This window comes from Acipenser ruthenus, chromosome 29 (assembly GCF_902713425.1).
Source record: "Acipenser ruthenus chromosome 29, fAciRut3.2 maternal haplotype, whole genome shotgun sequence".
In the NCBI taxonomy this organism is placed as follows: Eukaryota; Metazoa; Chordata; class Actinopteri; order Acipenseriformes; family Acipenseridae; genus Acipenser; species Acipenser ruthenus.
Genome location: NC_081217.1, coordinates 21410812 through 21432542, shown reverse-complemented (window position 1 = coordinate 21432542; position 21731 = coordinate 21410812).

The window sequence follows — 21731 nt, the reverse complement described above, 5'->3', positions numbered from 1 at the left end:
TATCAGAGAGTGTGAGGATTCAAATGTACGTCACAGAAATCAGCTATTACCCTTCTAATAACGTATGCGTCCAGACTCCAGTAACAAACATGGCGTTTTTATGTGTGTGGGTCCCTCGTTTCTACAACAGCACAACACGTCCAGCCGACGGAAGGCTGCACTGGCGGTTACCTGTTTGTTTTTTACGCAGTTGCTCATCCTGTCGCCCCACAGAGAGTTGAAAGCACAGGTTTCTGTAGGGCTCATTACCGCATCCCCTCGACAGCACGCATCATCACACAGGTAAGGAGAGCAGGATAATCCTAGCCAGGCTCGTTGCCATGGGAGATTAACTGCTCACAGGCTCTTTTGACAGGTACCTTTGAGACACGAGGGATTTGGAGAGACAGCGAGAGAGCTAAACGACTCAACTCTTCTCTTAGGAGACAAAAACACATAAGCGATAAGAAACACTGGGCTACCCGTAAGGAAGCAGTGTATTATGGGAGAAGTGTATTATGTTTTTCAATTTCAGTGGGATTCCGAAGCCGAAGAAGCTGCAGCGGCACAGCAGAGTAAAGTTTGGATAAACAAACGTCACGATGGGCCCATAGCAAACGAAAGCCCGCTGCTGAGCCTAATGGCTGAAAATGTAATTTCATAATCAATCAATCTGTATTTTATATAGCGCCTTTCATAGTGGACCACCATCACAAAGCGCTTACAAGATAGTCAGGAACAATGCATACTACATTAAATACAGGGCTAGGATGTGAATTCTAAACATTGTGGATGCGTGTGTCATACAGGATCACACAGATAAGATGGAGTGAAAAACCTGAAATAGCAATTTAGACAACAGCGGATAACAGATATCAGGCTTAGAGCATAAAAGCAAGTGGGTCTTGAGAGTTGATTTGAAGCGAGCGATTGTGGGAGCTGCACACACTAAAGCTGGGAGAGACTTCAACAGGGTGCATCGTGTCCTTGGAGACAAGGCACCCTTAACTTGGATTTGATCAACTTTATTTCCAATTAAAAGTGGAGTTACCCGTACGATTGTAATGATAGATAGATAGATGGACAGATAGACAGATAGATAGATAGATAGATAGATAGATAGATAGATAGATAGATAGATAGATAGATAGATAGATAGACAGACAGACATAATGCATATATGTTTATAATGCATATATGTTTTTCAGTCTCGGCAGGGCAATTTTTAGTAGTCCATTTTGGTGATGTATAGATGTACAGATAGAGAACTTCAAATAGATTTTGAATGCATAACATGTCAACATTTTTCTATTCAATTTTCCTATTCGGTCCTTTCAAATGAGTCAGAAATGATAATACAAAGCCTTTTATAGCACTCATGTTTCCAAGACTACCCTCCTCTACTCATCAACCTTAACACAAGAGGGGCAGCTATTCAGAGCACTAGAATGCCTCTTATTGTGGGTCAGGGTCCCGCAACAGTGGCAAGAGGTCTTCTTATTGAGAAGCTTTGTGACATCACAACCTTCTCCATCTGAAGGACCGCGAAGTACCATCCTCAACCCTCCGCTAAGAGGAGAATAAATACACATCTGAAACGCGATCAATAATAAATCAGAGCAAGGAATGCAATGATCAGGGAATCAAAACCCAGGTCAGTAGCTTTCGTTAGTCTCGTAAGAGGCTCTGCAGTCATGCTGGGAAGCTGGTTAAACTGGAGAGAAAGGAGCTGATCCATTATCACTGGGTGTGATTGTGCAGGGCAAGCTGGTTTCAGTCAGGACTGGCAAGACAGCAGAGTGTCTCTCGATCTAAGAATGTTGGGGGGGGGGGAGTGATGACTCTTTGAGCCTATAGTTTTTAAATGTAATTACTTTAAGCAGAATGAACCTTTTTAGACGTGTTTTAACAATTTCGACAGTTTCTTCCATTCCCTGGTTTCTAGGCCACACTGTATCTTTATAAAGAGAGAAAGGGGGCAGCAAATCAGTCTGAAGTCTTTTTTATTTTCCCCTACAGTTTATCCCAAGCTCTCCGGTATCTCATTGGCCTGGGATGAGAAGTGTTAAATCCAATCTGCTGTGAGATTCAGCTTGAGGAACATTTCTCCATGGAAACTGTGTTCAATATCACCATGGCAACGCACTTAAATAAAATAAAAAAAACAGACAACCTCAGACTCCAAAACAAGACTAGTTTGTTGGGTATTTTTACACAGTGAATGAAGGAATAATGAATGCATTGTGTCATTGCACAAGGAAAACACACTGGTGAAAACTTTTTAATGTTTCTCTTTTTATTTAACCCAGCGGTGTGTCATTTTACATGCGTTAGGCATGTTATGCTAATCGTTTTGGTAACGTTCATTTTAATAACATTGTCATTATCCACAAACAAGGGTTGGATAAAGAAATAACTGCAAATGATATTTGTGCAAATGGGCTGTCCCTCACAGAGACGGATCAAATTGAAAACCGCCATTACGGACTCTGTCCCGTGAAATGCAATCAGGTTAAAAGCTCTGTAACCTTGTGCACAGCGGTTAAGGCTCTCGCTTGCGCTGTGCGGGGTCGCGTGTGCTTGTTTTAGATTCTTGTAGTTTTGCCTTCAGATTTCTGATGGAGCGTTGTGAAGCTATGCTTCCTGGTGCCCTTTCATTGATTCTGTGCTGCTGTCCAACACGCTAGTCAGATCCAAGCTGACCTTCAAAAATCCTTAACAGTAGGTGTGCTGAGGATTACCAATTAGTCGCCGTGCTCTCCTGTACCAAAGGAAGGAAGACGTCAAGCTGGCTAGGCATGGCATCAGCCCTGAAAAATGAGACCCGCTCGTAGATTCAGTTAACCCTGCCGCGGGGGTCCTTGCCGGAAGGGGGTGGGCATGTTATGCTAATCCTCTAGATTGAGGAACATCACTTGCACTGTGCACATGCTAACTTCAGCGGGCACCGCGTTGCATCAGGTGGTATTGCTAGCTTGCGTTGTACGTTTTACTAAACGAAAAGGTCTTCTGTTTTCCTGCTGCTCGGCTGGTTTCACAGACTCTGATCGTCCATTAAAGGAACAATTAAAAGAAAAAGCGCGTGCCACTTGCCACGTGCCACGAGGTCCCCTTGAACCCCTCCTCACCGCAAGATCAACTAAGCAAGGGCGTCCATCGACTCGACATCATGAATTCCCAGCACAGCCGGAGGACTCGCACCAATTTAACTGGTAATTGCAGAGCAGTGGGAGGCTTTGAGAGGCTTCCAGAGGATCAAAGGGAGCGGGCAGCTGTTTATTACTCATTAATGTCCCACTATATTCATTATTCAAATATATAAAAAAAACCTCTCCCTGGATAAACAGTAGCTAATAAAGGCACAGATTCTCTTGATAAATGAAGAGAATTTGTGATTGAATAACTCGATTCTTGCTGGGGTTTTTTTTTTGGGGGGGGGGGGGGGGGGGGCAGGGGGTTTACATTATAAAGCTACCCTCCATGAAGTGAAGCGTCCATGAAGGGTGCATGCAGGCTCATAAGAAGCAGACAGACAACCAGAAGTTGCAGCAAGTCTTCAGTTTATTGTGAAATTTGCAGGATCAAGGGTCCTGGCTCTTGGCAGGTAAGTGTCAGGCACACATAGCCTTGTCTGATTCTCTTACTCGCTTCCTAATACAGCTAACCCTCACACCTCTATCTGCAGATCACTTTTAATGTGGAAACAAAGTTCATCAGGACAAGAAAAGCCTTTTAAAAGCAGACGCAAAGTTGTCCTGGTCTTGTTTATCTATTGGGGGAACAAAGAGCTACCCAGATGATTAATAATGTATCTATAGGGTTGTATGTTAGTGGATACCAGGGTACCGTACATAGTAAGCAAAGGGTCTGAATATGATAGACTGGACAACAGATGGGCCATCCCTTGTATTATTCTGACACTGTTTTAATCCTTATGCAGGCAGATCTGAAAACATATTGCTCCACCTCATACATGGACACAGCTTTTCCCAGGTGGAGAAGGTACCCTGGGAGGCTTTCAGAGCTTCAGCTTGTTATGGATTTATCCCTGTTTCCCCAGCTAACGACAGCTTAATCAGGATGTTATCCACAAGCTCTAGCGAGGCTTCAAACTGACAAAAGGAAATCCCTTTTCATCAGCCGGAGCACATTGACAGTAATGGCTCTTACATTAATCGTGCTTGGGATAAGTTTTGGCAGGAATGCAAAAACACAGTCAAATAAGAGCTAATTGACTCGCTCTGTGATTACATTTAGAGACCAGCAGAGGCACTAGAATAGCAGAAAAGGTACAGGAGCAATAAACTGACAGGTAAGCTAGATACACAAAAACCATATCATACGCAGAGCAGTGCAACAGACAGGCTGATAGAGGAACACAAACTAGATGCCTGGAGTTAAACATCTCGGGTCTGAGGGGAGTCAGGATTCAGAGACCCCAGGGAACAGCTCAATTAACTGTGATCTCCAGGCACTTGTTGCTTCAACGGGGGAAAGGTGTATGGAGAGAGACTCCAAGATTAAATCTGCTTCCTGAAACAATGCCCTGGCTGATTTGTTTTTTGTGTTTGTTTTCTTCCTCTGTGTTTGCAAGGTGTTTAAACTGGTATCCGCAGTGACACTGTGTGTTTGTGTGTTCTTTGAAAATCTATTAGCACTCTATCAAAGAATGAATCTGTATTCCAGCACGATTCTCTCCTGTCCAACAATTTTTCCATTCAGCTTCTCTGAAATAAAAATGAAAGGAGAAAAAAAAACTCAGGAGGAGTTGCCATGGAGACGTGGCTCCATGGTGACAGAATGTCTTGTCACACCGCATCCAAACAGGTGACAAGAAAGCTCAGCAGCTAATATTTCAGTTATTTCACCACAGGAAAAAAAAAATGTAATCTGAGCATAATATGATGTACTGAATCATTGGATTTGATAAAGTGTTTGCTGCTGCTCACTTTCCAGAACACCATGCGATATTTATTCAATAAACTGTATTGAATTAAACACAGATAGATTTTATTAACCCCCTCTTTTTTTAGCTCTGTGCTAAAATAGCCTTGGAAAGGGCCTGTTTGTAAAATGGGGGCCTGACGTTGTGGTCTAATTAGTTGGTGTTGGTGTCTATGCCAACGCCCGCAGGAGGAACGCATCATAGTTCCTCAGGTGTTACCAAATGACGCTTGTTCTAAGGTAAGTAATCCTCTGAATGCAGCTGTTTATGTTTCAAAATACATTCCATACACTGTACTTGATAGATAAACACAATACTCCATGAACGTTCAAGGAGTCCCGTGTATATAGCCCTCATGAGGATAGCCGTAGACAACCCAGCCGGCTAGCCTCATCCATGGAATAACTACACATGAATGTTCCTGGTGTATCCTCTATATCTGTGCCGGTCTGCTACCATACCAGGGTGACTGCCTAATAATCTGCCTTGCTTGTAGTCCAAGCCTGTGGTAAGGGTTCCTTACCACTCCTGGCTGCTTCTCGCTCTATAGAAGCTGTGCCGGTCGCTCTCAGGCTCCAATGCAATCTTTCTGTGTTTCAGCTTCTCATTTTGGGTCATTATTCACACCCGACAGAACGCGCTCTCTCGCTCATTTGTCTGTCACGCCTCTGGTAGCCTTTGTGTGAGTGACTGGCTCTTTCCTTCAAACCGATTTGCAGCTTTTCAAGTCAGGCTGGCACAGCGGCAGGCTAATCCTGTTGCTGGCTGACACCCTCTCCAGTCCGCTAATCATTTATGTCTTGCGTCTGAACATTTTCACACCTGTTATGTCCAAGTGAATGCTGTCGTTGCTGGTGCAGTTTGGACGGCACTGATTCCCTTGGTGAATTGAAGGCTATGCTTTTGACTTGTGATATATTTTAAGAACATGTACAGTAGTGTGGTCGCTTACCATAGCTGAGGTTTGTGTTGCTGTAATCTACTCAGCTGTGAGCTAATATTAGACTCCTACTCTTAACTGTAAATCTAAATACTGCTGCTGAGATAATTAAACTTGTTTACCAAGCATCTAGCAGCGCTGTGGGGATGGTTTTATTCCGCTATTTAAATCTGCCATCGTTGGATCAATTCAATAGATTGCAGTTTGTAACAATAGTAGCAAAACATACAAGAATGGCTTTCTTTCCTTTTTAAGTGTGGTTCCCATTTTACTGTAATGGCGTTGAAGGGATAATTAGCACCACTGCTGGTGGTCAGTAATGATGGTTAATTTGCGTCGTACTGAACTGCAGTAATGGGCATAAACGCGCCTCACTAAGGGGTTGTTTGTTCGGTACATTTTAGGAAGAACAAAGGCAACAGCCCTGTCATATTTTGATGGCAGAAAATGTTCCACTGCAATATTCTTGACCCCCGCCCTTAAAACACGTCCAGTGAGAGAACTAGACTAGAACCGTCACTTCAGAAGCTGCTCCTGCCAGTCTCCACAGCAAAGGCAGGATCAATAGTCTCCTCAGAAACACAGCACTCAATCACAATTAAACCAGGGGGGGAGGGGGCATGACATTGCTTCCATAGCGACCTTGAGTGGAGAATGAAAAGCGAAATACTTAACAGCCCTGAAATGCACCCGCAGATTGCCCTTGCCCAATGTACTGCCCACTTGAACTGCATGTCGCTGCCATGTATCTTCAGAAGAGTGTGTTTCCAGGGTTACAGAGCCATTGTACTTTGAAAGCAAGGCCATTGGAAATCTGAAAGCCTATTGAAGCCACGGTATACTGTGGGGCGTCTTTATAATGGGTGTTGGCCCTGGGACAACTGGGAAAGGATTCAGTGTGTATTCAGACATGCTTCACAAACTCATACAAAGCTCTAAGCCAGTGTGTGTGTGTGAGAGAGAGAGAGCCAGTGTGTGTGTGTGTGTGTGTGTGAGAGAGAGAGAGCCAGTGTGTGTGTGTGTATGAGAGAGAGAGAGAGAGAGAGAGACAGTGTGTGTGTGTGTGTGTGTGTGAGAGAGAGAGACAGTGTGTGTGTGTGTGAGAGAGAGACAGTGTGTGTGTGTGTGTGTGTGTGTGAGAGAGAGCCAGTGTGTGTGTGTGTGTGTGTGTGTGAGAGCCAGTGTGTGTGTGTGAGTGTGTGTGTGTGTGTGTGTGTGTGAGAGCCAGTGTGTGTGTGTGTGTGTGAGAGAGAGCCAGTGTGTGTGTGTGTGTGTGTGTGTGTGTGTGTGTGTGAGAGCCAGTGTGTGTGTGTGTCTGTGTGTGTGAGTGTGTGAGAGCCAGTGTGTGTGTGTGTGTGTGTGTGTGTGTGTGAGAGCCAGTGTGTGTGTGTGTGTCTGTGTGTGTGAGTGTGTGAGAGCCAGTGTGTGTGTGTGTGTGTGAGTGTGTGTGTGTGTGTGTGTGTGTGTGTGTGTGTGTGTGTGATTCTCAGGGCTGCTTTAGGAAATGGCATTCCCACTGAGGGCAATGGAAGCAGTAGTCAGGCAGAATTGTGTTGGTTTGGCAGCAGTTCAAAAGGTTATCCTCTGCAGTTACAAGGACAGTTATTCCTTGTCTCATAGACTAGCAGCAGGGCCAGGGAGGAGTTTCAAAATGGACTGCAGGGTTTACAAAGTGTCAGAGTCAGAAGATTTCAGATCATTTCAGAAAGCCTTGCAGAGTTTCGCCCATGTAGTTTCCAATGATTTACATTACTCCTTTTCATATGCCATTCATAGAAGACATTCCCAATTAGATACTGCCAATAACTGTGCTAATATGTGGTATGTTCATGATTGATTGCTGTCCACTAAGTACCATAAACCTTGAGAGAGAGCGTGCTCTCTGACTGGACCCTACACACACACACACACACACACACACACTCGTACACATTCACACAGACACACACACACACAGCCATTGCTCGGGTCCCATCCTGCAGTATTCTGGTGACGTGAAAGGAAATCTAGAACCTTAATTAAGGCCTTCACCTTTCTTGTCTTTTCTTCAGCATCGAGAGCAATAATAAAACACTCCGGCTAGTCTGGTTTCCATGGAAACTTGCCTTGGTCCAATAAGACATGGAAGAAAGGTGAAAGAAAGGTGAATATAAAACAGAAAACCCAAGTATGTATTGTATAATGACCCCCCCCCCACCCCCACCCCACCATTGAACAGACTGCGATTACAGGACTGCATTTTGAGGGCTTGTGTGTGAAGCCCACTGATCCCTAATTCTCCCCACCATGCCGTGACTTTCTCAGCTCTGCGTGCATGGGGGGGGGGGGGGAGATTCTTCTTTGGTACTTGAGAGATCCGCAGTGTATCTGGAGCATCCTGCTCACCTCTCGTCCTCTGTGGTTACTGAAGCAAACCCCTTCACCCTGCAAAGCAGAGCTTTCATCGTGTGGTTTACACGCTCCTCTTCACTTACCGCTTACCTCTTGGAGCACGTTCTCCAGCAGCAGGAAGGTGTTATTCTCTGGTGTTGATCCGAAGGTGTGCGGTAATGTAGGAGAGGCTTCCTGGGACTCCTAATGACACCCAAACATCATTCCCAATGAACAACAGAGTGTTTGTCAAGCCAGCTTTGTGGTGAGGGACCCTGGTGATCTTGCTTGTTATTCAAAAAACAGGATGCATTTGTCTCCAAATCATCATTAGCACAGTTTTTTCACACCCCGGCCCGGATAAATAACTAGGCTGAAGTTGTTTCATCTTGTGATCTAAATAAATGGACTTTTTCAGACGGCTTTCCTTTTAATGTTTCCTTAGTTATCGCTGGTAGCTGAGCAAAGGCAACAGGAGATCTTGGGATGAAGAAATATGTGCATGGGGGTGATTCAGCCACTGCAGTTGGGGGAAATGATAATCAGCTACCCCTTTCATGGGGGCCTTATTCACTGCAATTCTTTTTCTATAAGATGAAAAGGAATACAATTTACCAGTGCAAAACATGAGGTGACACACGTGTATAAACAAGATGACTCATTATTTCAGTAGGCGATCAGCGAGAGACTTTACAAGGCAGAAACAAAGCAGATCAAATCAAATACAGCAGCTGGTTCTAGTCTTTCTAGTTCTGCAGTAATGAGGGTTAATGGTAAACTGCTTGCCTGCACAGGTGTCCTAGCAGTCTTGTTTTGCAGTTGATGTTTCTTTGTGCCCTTTTACAGTACACCTTCCTGTGTTTTGCATGTGTACCTCATTCCCATAGCATTCCCATACCATGAGCATGCTGCTCTGCAAGGTTTGGTCTCCAGCTTCGTTCAGACAAAGGCTTTTTTGTGAATGCACATTGTGGTGCAGAAGCTCTGTTTGAACGCCTGGTTTTTCACATGAGCATATCAGTGGCAAATACCTTATCCCTGATACCTGCACGTGTAGAGGCTCGTGGTGACATTCCTGTAATTACTAGCAAGATCAGGACTGGAGTTTAGTTCAGTTTCTTGGCTAGCCCTGGGATGGTGATTCTTTGCACATTTTCAATAAGCTGCTCCCTCTTCCAAACAATTATTGAAAGCAGTGAATAAGAGAAAGGCTCTTATACAGTAACATACAGCAGTCAAGACAAAACGTGTTTTAGGAACCTTTGTGGTAAATCGTACACGGCATCTCAAAGGAGAAAACACAGTCACATTACTCAGCATCATTAAATGAATCTTTACTGCCTGCCTAAGGATATTATCCTTAATAGATACTGGGTGCTGTGTTATTAAAATAAAGGCTGACAGACTATCTTAAGCACAGCAGAAATTGACTTGACGTGATGCATTTGGCTGTGTTATAACTAAGACATATTCAAATTAAATGCCGTATGGGTTACTCAATATGGCACATGTGCCACTGAAATATAATTCTAAAGCAAGACATGTGCCATCTTTGCCATTTCACAAGCTGAGCAAGCCAGTTCAATATTTTACTAAGACTAAATGTCACACCTCTTAATTACATGCAATATGGAATAGAGAATTCAGAACTTGGAACACAGGAATTAGAATGTAAAAGATGCAATCAGAGCAATGCAAGTTGCTCCTGACACGGCCACTGACCAGGCAATAAGGCCAGGTGAAGCCCTAATTACTGTGTTGAAGTGTACCTTTGTATAAGGTATTTTTAGGGGGTCCTAAAAAGGGGGGAGCAACTTATACACCGGTGCGACTTATACACAGTTTTATACGGTATGTATTTGTATTACTGTCAGATGACTCAGTCCTCAGAATACAGATGGAGGCAGCTATATGAATATCCTAATGGAACAACTCCTACTGCACAGCTGCTAGCAAATCTTTCTTTGCGCACTGCACTTCAAATCACATTGCCCGTCAAACACTCGCCAAGAAAATAAACAGAAAGTAAATGAAAAACAGATCAGACATGAACCGTTTGCAGGGCACAGATCACATATATACAATGTCTATTCTAACTTGGAAACGTTACAGTTCCTATGCATTTTCTTACTACCTATCATTATAAGGTTGTTAATGCTAATAAGGACTAAGGAAGAATAGATTTGAAAGCTTTGGTTACCCCTCCTTAAATTAAGAAAACGCAGACGGGTGAATAGAAAGTTGGGTAACCTTTTCCACAAAGTGTCTCTAATACCTGTGTATTTACATAGTAGTTACTTAATACCTGTGTATTTACACACAATTACAATGTTATTATACATAGTTACATACTTAATGTGTCATTTTTCGCATGATAAAGCCTGAACTCTAACCCTAACCCTTTTACTGATACAATTGCGTCCTTGCCTTTTAAAAAAGATCTTTACTGAACCCCTGTCCTGGTGGGTTGTGGCTGCTCTGTTTACTAGACAGACGTGTCTGCAAAGTTGAAACAGTGTTGTTTTTCCTGCCGAACGAACGCTAAGCAGTTAATGCATAAATTATGAAGCCCATTTTTATTCCAGATGGGCTCTGCAACCATTAGCTGTAATCTGTTCTTCATTGACATTTAATTGCCCTGTCTTTGATTTTTCTTCCCCTTTTGAGTTTAAAAAAAAAAAACTACACATGAAGTGTGTTGCTCATTAGTGGATGTGGATGGGGCTCAGGTGTTGAAGTGATGACAATGGAGCATTCTCAAGGTCGGGCAATTTAAGTGAAAACACATCAGGACTTCACCGTCTTGACACGGTATCATTATTATCAATGCTTTTACCATTCCATGCTTTTGTCATTCTTCCATTGTTTCCCCCCTCCCTATTTTATATATTTATGCATTCCTTTCGCCATTTGCTGTCTCGTGCATTATTTGTAAGAAACAACAAGAAATTTGGGGTGATATTCCTGTGCTGTATGACCCCCTCCCACCCCCCAGCTCTCCAGGGCTGGTAACATTCCATTCCAACATTCCAAGAAGCAGGCTTGAACTCAGTGGGACTGATGAGATATGTTCTAATTAACAGTGGCCTGCTTACCATTACGATACATTGTTTCTAATCAGGGGGAAAGAACACTTTTTAACTTTTTATTTTTTTTTTTCCTGGAATGACACAAAACAACAAGAGCAACTTGTTGATACTGGCTAAACAACTCCAGGGTTATTGCCCGCGCTTAATCAGAAATTCCACAGCTCCAGGGGTCTGGAATTGAGCTCATTAAAAACCATGATGTGCCTCTCAGCTAAATTAACATTTCAGTGTCATCTTTGAGAAAAAAAAAACAGAAACATCTTTGGTATTTTACATTGCTAAAACCACCTTTAAGGTGGATGTTTATCTTTGATTCCTGCCATATATTGCTGTTTATGTGTCTCTCTGATAAAGGCAAATTCAAATCAGAATTTGCTGCAGCGCTCACAAATAAAATAAATGACACATAATCACACCAGCAGAGACACCAAATTGCATTTCAGTGGGGTCCTGAGAATACTCCTTCTCATCGCTCGTTCCCAAGCCCGGGATTGGCTGGCCTGGTCCCAGATGCCAAGGCAGGATTTTCAAGCTAGATCGTGCCAGCTGCCTTCAGCAATGCCAGCCAGGACACCTGCTGCAGAAACACCTGGCAATGCCTGGGCATCTGCTGGCACCGGCACTGGGGGCAATCCAGACGAGGCAAAGGTGACAGCGGCTGCATTTTGAACACAGGTAGCTATTGCTGCATTGAGGTGCCAAGACTCCTGAAAGAAATGTAAGGTTTGTTTCAAGGGGGATCTGTTATAAACCGAGACGCACCAAAGTCATTTATATCTTAGATTAGAAATCTTGCTTATAGTATTACAGAACACCCTGTGATTTTTATAACTGCATTAGCATGCAAAGGTTCAGCAAAATGAATCAACCTCCAAACTAAGGCAGGGTTCCTTTTGGTTCTACTTGTATTATTTTGTGCTCAAGTGACGCTCTCTGTTCCAGGGAGCTGATTGACAGGAGACGTCGGATCCAGTATCCTGCGTTTCACTCCCAGAAACACTTTCCTTTCCGATTCTGTCAGGCTGTCAGAGTCCCGTCCCTTTCAATTACCAGCCTAAGCACCGTTCAGCAGAACAGGACTGGACAGGACGCCATCTCAGTCACTAGCTTATCTGCACTCCTTGTCTGATGAAGCTGTGTTTCAGCGCCAATAAGTAGTACCAGAAGAAGGAGAATTACGCCACTGTAACAGGGCGATGTTACATACGTGGGTCAGCACTGAATAATACTGAATCAGACACAGAGAAGAGGGTGTTGACACACCGCACAGGAGTGCAGATTTAATAACAACACAGGCCCCGACGCTGGGGTACCTGTTTGTATGTCTGTCTGTCTCTCCCTCTGACTTTCCAGTCTTTTCATAGAGTGCTTAGTGATATTCTTTCAATGCATGAAGAAGCCTTTTAATAATATCCCTGGAGTCCCTGCTTTCCATTACTTACAATATCTGGGTGAGAAAATGAACAAGAGCAATTAAACCAACAAAGAATGTGAATGCTTGGATCTTCAAATCGATCGGACCATTTCCTCCAATTACCCAACATTTTTGGCACAAATGAGCCATTTCGTTTTTTATGCTCCACAAGCGCAAGTGATTAAGATTAGTTCCACTTCATGTATTTTTTATGATCTTATCTGTATTAAGAAATCAAATATATTTTTTATTAAGGAAGTTACAATGTGACAGTCCAGGTTGGATGTGTATTCCTCTCTTGGGGTGGGGTGTTCTGCACAGTACATATACTGAAGCCATGCACCTTTACATTTTACCAATCGCTAGAGCACCGTTTATCCAAATGTGAACCCCTTTAGATCTCAGTAAGTGAGTGAATCGATGGTTCTGGGTTTAGGCACTTCCAATACCAGACAAAATCAAATAGTTTCTCATTCTTCCCTTGATAAACAATATTTCCAATGATCGGCAAGGAAAGGATTGATATCTTCCCTCAACCCAGAGTTCTCCTCCTCTTCCCCAGCCTCTGTCTGCTTTTTTCGGCTTTGTCTAACTGGGGGATGGCAGCTATCCTGCTCCCCTGCTCATGGCTCCCCTATGACCAGCCTCTCCACTTATCTGCAAGATAATTCATGAGCAGGGGTACCTCGGAAGGAGATGCCAAAGAATGCAGTGTAAAATATGTATTGTAGTGGTGCTGTCTAGTCTGTTAATAAATAATCTATCGCATGAGTTTCCTGACTGAATTACAGTTCTAGTGGTAAGGGCAATGTGACGCAGACATACACTGTTGCTTTTCAAAGCGATTATGAAGGATTCAGCACAGCTACGCTGTGTTATGTAGGAAGGTGTTATGAATGCTCCACAGAGTCCAATTCACATGAAGCATCACCGAAAAAGGAAAGCGAACAAAAGCCAATGCAAAACTTGATGCAAAGTCTTTGTTTATAACGCTGGCAAATGAATGCAGTATAGTGTATATACTCCTACCAGACAGAGACTCCAGCAAACACCTCCCGACATCCCGAAGGCCCTTACACATGCCATGTTTACACAGGCCTGCCTCCTGATGCTATGCATATTAGGGAGCCTGACCAAAATGCAAATAGCTTTTTAATGGAGACAGCTAACCATAGTCTGAATCCACCACCAGCCAGGGAATCGGCTAGCGTGAAAATTGAACAAATTGCTCGGTCTGGTTGCTTTGATGCAGAGCAAACAAACAACATGCACAGCTTCAAAAGAGCCTAACGGACAGGTTCAGGGACACAGACACTCAAGCGTTAGCGCTCAGTGTGCCAAGTTAATGGTTGCTGATGTTGAAAGCACACTTAAGTGTGCACTTACACTCAAGTTGGTTTGGGTGCTTAGTTAATAGTTTGTCACAGTGAGAAGGCACACTTTGAGTGCTGTCTAATGGATGTCATATTGTGTGGCAGAAGGACGGTTCTCATTAACAGAGAAGAAGCAAAGCAATGAAAGGTTCTGGTAAAGCTTGGATAACCAGAAGCTGTTGCGGTTCTCAAAGCTACATCTCAGAGAGACAGACGGGTCACGTGGCTTCAAGTGGCGACTGAAACAGAATCATACAAAATGCATGGCTATTGATTTCCTCAAAGGGGAACGCGGAGATGTTATCTCTTGTAGAAAATCGGGGAAAGGACAAAAAAAAAATCAATCCAGTTTTTCCAAACGTTTGTCTTTGTTCTGAGGGACTCCTTTTCTGCCACTGTAATGACCTCTGAGGACTGCAATAGGACGCTCTGTTCCGAGTGCTTGAGTGACACACCCCGGTAATGATAACTCAATCCCGCCAGCACGCACACAGCTTTACTTTACTGAGAAGTTAACTGACTGCCTCTTCTGGGGGGCTCTTTAAATTTGCTTTACTAGGACTGAAAACATCTTCATCCTTTCTGGGGTTGTCTGGCTGACAAACACGAAGTTCAGGTGAGGGTAAAGACAGAAAGCATTCTTAAAAAAAACACTCCTTTTCATTCCCAGAGTTGGCAAATGCAGAAGAGCAATACTTACCATTAATCAAAACATAGAAAAGAACAATACTCTAACCCTAACCCAGTGCTGCTAAAATGATGTACTGACATATACAGAGTGACACATTAAGTACATTGTAACTATGCATGACAGCATTGTGTGCAAGTGTTACCTGAATATGAATGGTGTTATTATTTGTGACAAAAATTGAGCTCATGTTTTATGGTAAATAGCTTTGAGAATCTAGCCTGTTGGTTGATGTCTCTGTGCCTGTGCCTTCTGATTCAAAAGAAATCATGTGACAGTGTGGATTCTGTACTGTCCTGTATGGGCTCCACCAGCTTGCAGAACAGGTGTGGTGAACAGTGTTTGAAGCCCACAGTCCCACTGATCAGATTGCATTGCTTTGTGATCTGCTATTGGCTCTGACAGGATAATACATTAGAGTAGGGATTTTTGAATGCATATACCTAAATAATGTATTGTTGAGAATGCACAATAGGTCAAATACCATTTTACTGCTAAAGAGCCTTTTTTGAAGCACAATACAATGAGATCTATTTTCACCCTCACTGAATCGAATACAGCATTATTATTATTAACAATGGAGTTACTGTGCAGGGCAACTTTTAATGAATCTGTAATGCTGTAGATGGCAGATAAATACAGCCCCTGGTCCTGGAGTTCACCCAACTCAGTATTTCATCCTGAATATAAATTGCTGTTCGCACGGCGGTGGACGTGAGTTGCTTTAAACTAATGAAATAAAAGTGTCTGAGCCTCATGATATCTGGATCTCGAGTGCGATGCTGAAGTGCAGGTTTTAATTGGCTTCTGCAAGGACAGAACACACTTTAAGCAGCCCTGGAGTTGCAAGATCATGCAAATTACAGTCACGGTGCTACATGGAGGTGAGACACTCAGCGCTCATGGAGGTCACAGGGGTGCTTTTAACTTCAGTATGAAATTACTGATAGAAAACGTTACAGCTAGAATTCAGCACCGCAAAAACGCAAAACCTGAAATGCTACAGTACTGAATTTTACTGCATGCTGTGTCCAATATGCAGCATTGTTTTTAAGTATTGCAGTGTGCTTGCTAGGGGAGCATTTGGTTCTTTGATGGACAGTGTGGATTATTGCCATGTGGCTCACTCACAGTAGACTTGAAACATTGTCAAGGGAACGTCTGCACGATATTCCCAGAGACCACCCGTCAAGTGCGGGGAAACATCGCTTCTTGCAGGTCCCTGTTCTCTTAGTTTTATGGCCCACTGTCTCTGAAGGTCAGAGTGCTTAAAGGCAAAAAAATCCACAGGCCATATGTAGACTGGAGTTTTCCGAAGTAATTTGAACAGTTGGCAATAGAGCCCTTTGTGTGCTGTGGTTGTGAAAACCAAAATCTGAATGTAAAACAGGCCCTATTTCAGTGACTAAGATTTTCAAATGTGTTCCAGGGATTTAGGAGGTTCTGGCAATAGCACTTTCCCTTACCAGAAAAGGTAAAGAGTGGATTGCAAAATGAATTGGTTCCTCGTATGTTTTTTAATAGAAACCATGTAACTAGTTTTCGTTTAACACACACACACACACACACACACACACACACACACACACACACACACACACACACACACACACACACACATACACTTACAGATAACCCTGCACACATTGTGAATGCATTGGGGTGTTGTCTGAACAATGCTCCACAGCTCCAGGAAGCACGCTTAACAAATTTAGTGTGAAGAAATTGAAGGGGGAAACAAAGTTGTGGAAATGGAGTTGCTGGCTCCGGACCTTGGCTCCCGATAAAGGAAAAAGGACTCGGGTTCCAGACCCCCTCCCTTGTTTGTCTGGGCAGAGGGAAGAAATCCAACATCTTCCTGGACAGAATGTTTCTGCCAGACCCCTTAGGCCTCTTTTGTAAACACAGCGTCTGTGGGAATGAGCCACTCCAGCCAAAGTTTGTTTTTTTAAAACAAGAAGAAAGAAGAAATAATGCTTTGCTGTTTCATTTATGAGTGGTTTCCGAAAACAGGCTACTTCAGAAGTATGAACAAAAATAGCTCAACATGGCCGGTAATGACGCTGCAGACAGAACACGTAGAGATAAGATTGATTGCCTCTCGGGTTCCAGACAAGGGGACTATCTGGGTTGGAGTGTGATCCGAGCTTCTCTGAGCTCGGTGCGGATCTGTAAAACTAAAACAACAGTCTGTCAGTGTAGACCTCTCTCATATGGGACTCTCTTTGAACATGCAATCGTCATTTCCTCGTATCAGCAATGGAGGATTCAATGTTAATGCCATTCTCTCAGCTCTATCACCCGCTCATCCTGGCGTTAAACAGAACGCCGCTGGCATTTGTTATTTGCGGTTAGTTTTCCTTCACCCTGCGAGTCGCCAGGCACCTTTTTCCATAAACCATCCCAGTCATTCTCAAACAACATCAGCCCTGTGCGGTTGTCAAGCCTGCAACTACACCACCTTGGGTTCAGTTCTTGTCTCTAGGTAGATCTCAGGCTGTCATTTTTTCACAGTTCTCACAGATTTCACGATTTCCATTAAATGTACCCAGTGTAATATGTAGCGAAAATTCCCATTTATGAAAAAATAGTATACATATACATATTTTCCTGTAACAGTAAAGGGACCGTACGTTTGTGTATTTCACTGTTGTAATAATAAGCAATATACTTATAGCATATATAAGCAATATATTTTATTGTGTGCAGCGGGGCTTTTAAAAGAGAAAGCAATAGAAACTTAAAATAGCAAAAGTTCAGCCTTCAGCAATAACCTCATCAGACCCCCTTTAATCGCCTCTGTGCTGACATCTGAGCGCATAAATGGAGAAACAGGGAGCCGAGACCTGATATTGGAAAAACCATCTCGTTACACTGGGCAGACTTTAATGTCACGGTGTGTTTTATTGTATATTGCATTAGCTGGTTTCATCAGTGGCTCAGGATGGCGTGCGTGATTCAGGTTTTTGAAGGTTTTAACCAGGACACACCCACAAAGGATCCAGCGATGTAGAGGTAAAGAAAAAGAAGTTCGCTTTGCAGGGTAAATTAAAATATGCCTCGTCATTAATTCCTGATAAAGCCAGGATTTGCTTATGACTGGAGTAAAGGGCAAAGCAGCGGAACTACAGCGGTGCACACAGTATTAAGGGACATTATTATGAAAGCATACGACTCCTCAGCTGCTTAATTGCAGGTTATCAAACACGTTTCCTGACAGAGATTGATGGGGAGTAATCAGGCAGCGGTGGGAAACGGGGAAGCTCCGTCGCTTCTGGCTGAGTCCTGATAAACATCGGGAGCAGATGTGCAAGTCAGACCCACATTGTCTTCTTAGAGCGAGAGGGTGGTAATGCCATTACCGAGCATGTGCTCTGGCTGTGTGAAACTGTCTCAGGGTTGGAAGCAGGAAGGACAAACTGATTAGCCGTGTTTACGGAAGCACGCACGCGGTAAAGGAAGGTCCATGCTGTATGCAAGGGGAAAACGAATGACGCAGCTCCGTGAGCAAAAATGGAAAATTGCAAACAGAAACGCAAATCGCACGCTCTTTCTCCAAACGGAAGGGCCGGTGGTTTATTTATACTTGTGTTTGTAAATAAACTCAAAACAGGATAGAACATGCATGCCAAATGGCGTGTGTGTTTTCATACAATGGCACTCAATGGGAATAACAATAACTTTGGTGTATGTACACGTCAATGAAAAAAGAAAACAAGAGATCGCAAGATAAATTAACTCAGGATCTCGACGTTTTAAACCGTTCTGTTTTTTATATATATATTTTTCCCATGCCCTTATTTGAACCTAGCTAAGAAAATAAAATGATAAGCATTAAAATCCAGCGAAACCCCTTCAGAATGTCAAATTACGTCATTGTTTCCAATGACTGTCCATTGGCATTAAGCCTGGACAGTATGCCAGCCAAACTGGATTGAATATCTAAAAAAAAAAAAAAACAACCCAGAGAAGCGGTCAAAACAACCTGAAAGATCTGTCTGGGTCCTGTAAATCAAGCAGGCTCGATTGTTTCATCTCCACTTGATAGGCCTGCTCCTCTAAATCTCATCTATTTGCAGAGTGACTTCACTCCCAGGCATTCAGGCTGTTGGGTGAGACAGCTGGGTTGTAAATTTGCACCCTATCCCTAAAGGCAGACTAAATAAGGAAAGCAAAATGAAATAATTGACTTACCCACTTATCATGTTATTTGGCTTCCAATTCTTGCAGTTTTTGCAATGATGTCAGTTTTTATTTTTGCATTAGAAGGAAGGCTGTACAGGTGTTGAAGGGGTTAAGTATTCTCTGAATATAGTTTATAGCACAGACATGACAATAATTTTTCCAGCTAAGCTTTATAAGGTTGACACTCATGTCCCCTCTGTACGTGTGGATACTTTCAAAAAGCAATCTGAGATAGCAGCTCTCTGTTTCACATTGCAAGTTATGTTTTCCTCGGGGGCGTCTGGCATTTTCATAATGGCTGAATTGCTGCTTACTGCCTGATGGCAAGATGACAGGATCCATTTTCTACAGGGGAACAAATTGCACAGTGAAGATGCGTATTCAAGGCAATTTCTTAAATTGTTTTTTAAAAGCTACACAAACTGTTTCTAAAAGCCGAGGAGAGTAATAAGACACGGTGCTCTCCGGACAGCCTCTCCGAGTGCTGATGATGGAACTCTCGCTTGTATTCCGATGGAACTCTCGGGATAGGACAGCAGTCCTATTGAGGACAGCAGTGTGGAGTAGTGGTTAGGGCTCTGGACTCTTGACCGGAGGGTTGTGGGTTCAATCCCCAGTGGGGGACACTGCTGCTGTACCCTTGAGCAAGGTACTTTACCTAGATTGCTCCAGTAAAAACCCAACTGTATAAATGGGTAATTGTATGTAAAATAATGTGAAATGATGTATAATGTGATATCTTGTAACAATTGTAAGTCGCCCTGGATAAGGGTGTCTGCTAAGAAATAAATAATAATAATAAAATAACTCTCGCTTGCATTCCGATGGAACTCTCGTTTGCATTCCGATGGAACTCTTGCTTGCATTCCGATGGAACTCTCGCTTGCATTCCGATGTTCTGCTTGTGGAATGCCGCTGCCAGCGTGTGTAACATGACCCTCGCGTACACATTCACATGGAAATAGATTGGAGGGGCCAGTTCCATGTTGTCAATGTGAGGGAGAGGACTTGATTTATATTGCAAACCCAGCCATAACTCTTTCAAAGATGCAGACCAGTACACAGGTCTGGGAAAGATCATTATGTGTCAATTGTAAGTATAAGACACCATACCCTATTCAAAAAATATGCTCATTACGTTTGTAGTTCATGAAACCCTTTTCAAATCTCTTGGATATTTCACTCTCGTGGTTTATGATGTCACCCGAACCCCTTGATACAATTACAGCCTTGTCATTCGCTGCAGCTCATCCATTATTTTATATGTTCTATCGTTTCAAGGCACTGTTTAACCCATGAGAATGTTTAGAAACACTCTCTGAAAAACAGTCCTTATGAAAACATGCCTTAAAACAGTCCTTACACTTTTGTGAATTGAAACCACTGAATGAGCTCTTCCTGGTCCATCAATATAAACCAATCTGAAACCATACCACGTCTCTGAATTAGGGATCTCTTTTGGAGGGCTGTGCCTGTAACTAGCAGACTGCAGCTTCCAGTGATGTCAATCAGCTTGTTTCATGACCACTTCACCCATGAGATAAACCACGCCAAGCCAGTGCAGCCCATTGCCTGGGAGAGCTGGTGGCTGGCACTAGGGAAGCATTAAGGGCTCCAGCGAAGCGATCAGTATTCATGACGCGGCTTTACCCTCCTCGTTTAGCTGTTCAAAATGCAGCACGTTACAGGGACCTGAAGAGCTCAGCGAATCTAAGACACTTTTAGTAGAGCATCTGTATTCCAGTCCACGTGGCAGCCTGCTAGATAACACAGTGCCCTGTCTCTCGATCCTGGACTTCAGTAGCGCGTGCGTGACCCCTGCCCCTGCTGACAGGCATCGTCACAGTGTGTCATCCTGCACGGCAGTCCGCCTCTCCCAGCTCTTCTAATGGGAGCGGATTCAAATCTCCAGTTCTGTGCTGACGCGAGCATGCCTCCTGTGTGTTTAACAGAGGGGAGAAGAGTCAAATCAGAAAATGACCCACAGGTTTACTAATGAGGGATTCCTATATTTAGAAGCTCCTGGCCACAATTCAGTTTTTAAGAAGAAAATCAAGTTCCATGGTCTCTTTTTTTTTCATAGGGGACTAACGGGTAACCCTTGCTGCATGTCAGTACAGTATTAAACACAGCAAGAGCTGCTCATATTTGAAATGACTCACTTTGGCTAACTTCCAATGACATGCAAGCAAATATTTCCAAACTGTCCAATTGCATGTAAGTAAATATATGTACTGTATTAAACATTAGCTGGCATTATGAAGTAAATAGCATTATGGTAATACTCTGTATTGCTTGTAATTGGCTTTCAACACAATTTAGTACGATGTACGATGTAATCTAGCCAGTAGCTAAAACAATCACATAACCCTTTATACAGGTATACCTTTCATTGCACGGTAAGCCAAGCTCTTCCAAAAATGTCAACTACCGTATTTTTATTTGTGTTGTTCAAAAGCGCCATCTAGTGGTCACAATGTGTGTTGCACCGTGCTTTACAAAGCAGCACTGCGACAGAGCGCAATTCCGGCAATGCCAGTAAATGCCCATTGCGATTACAATCACAGAGAGCAGGGAAAAGAGCAACGGCCCAGAAACTGATCGATTAACTTATCAATAATTCAGCCACTCCAAAACCACTGGACTGATTCCGGCTTTTTAAAAGACCGACCTTTCTTGCGTATTCGCTTGTGATAATAATACAGAAACACACATTTACTGCACATTGCAAGTCTCTATTCATTGAAC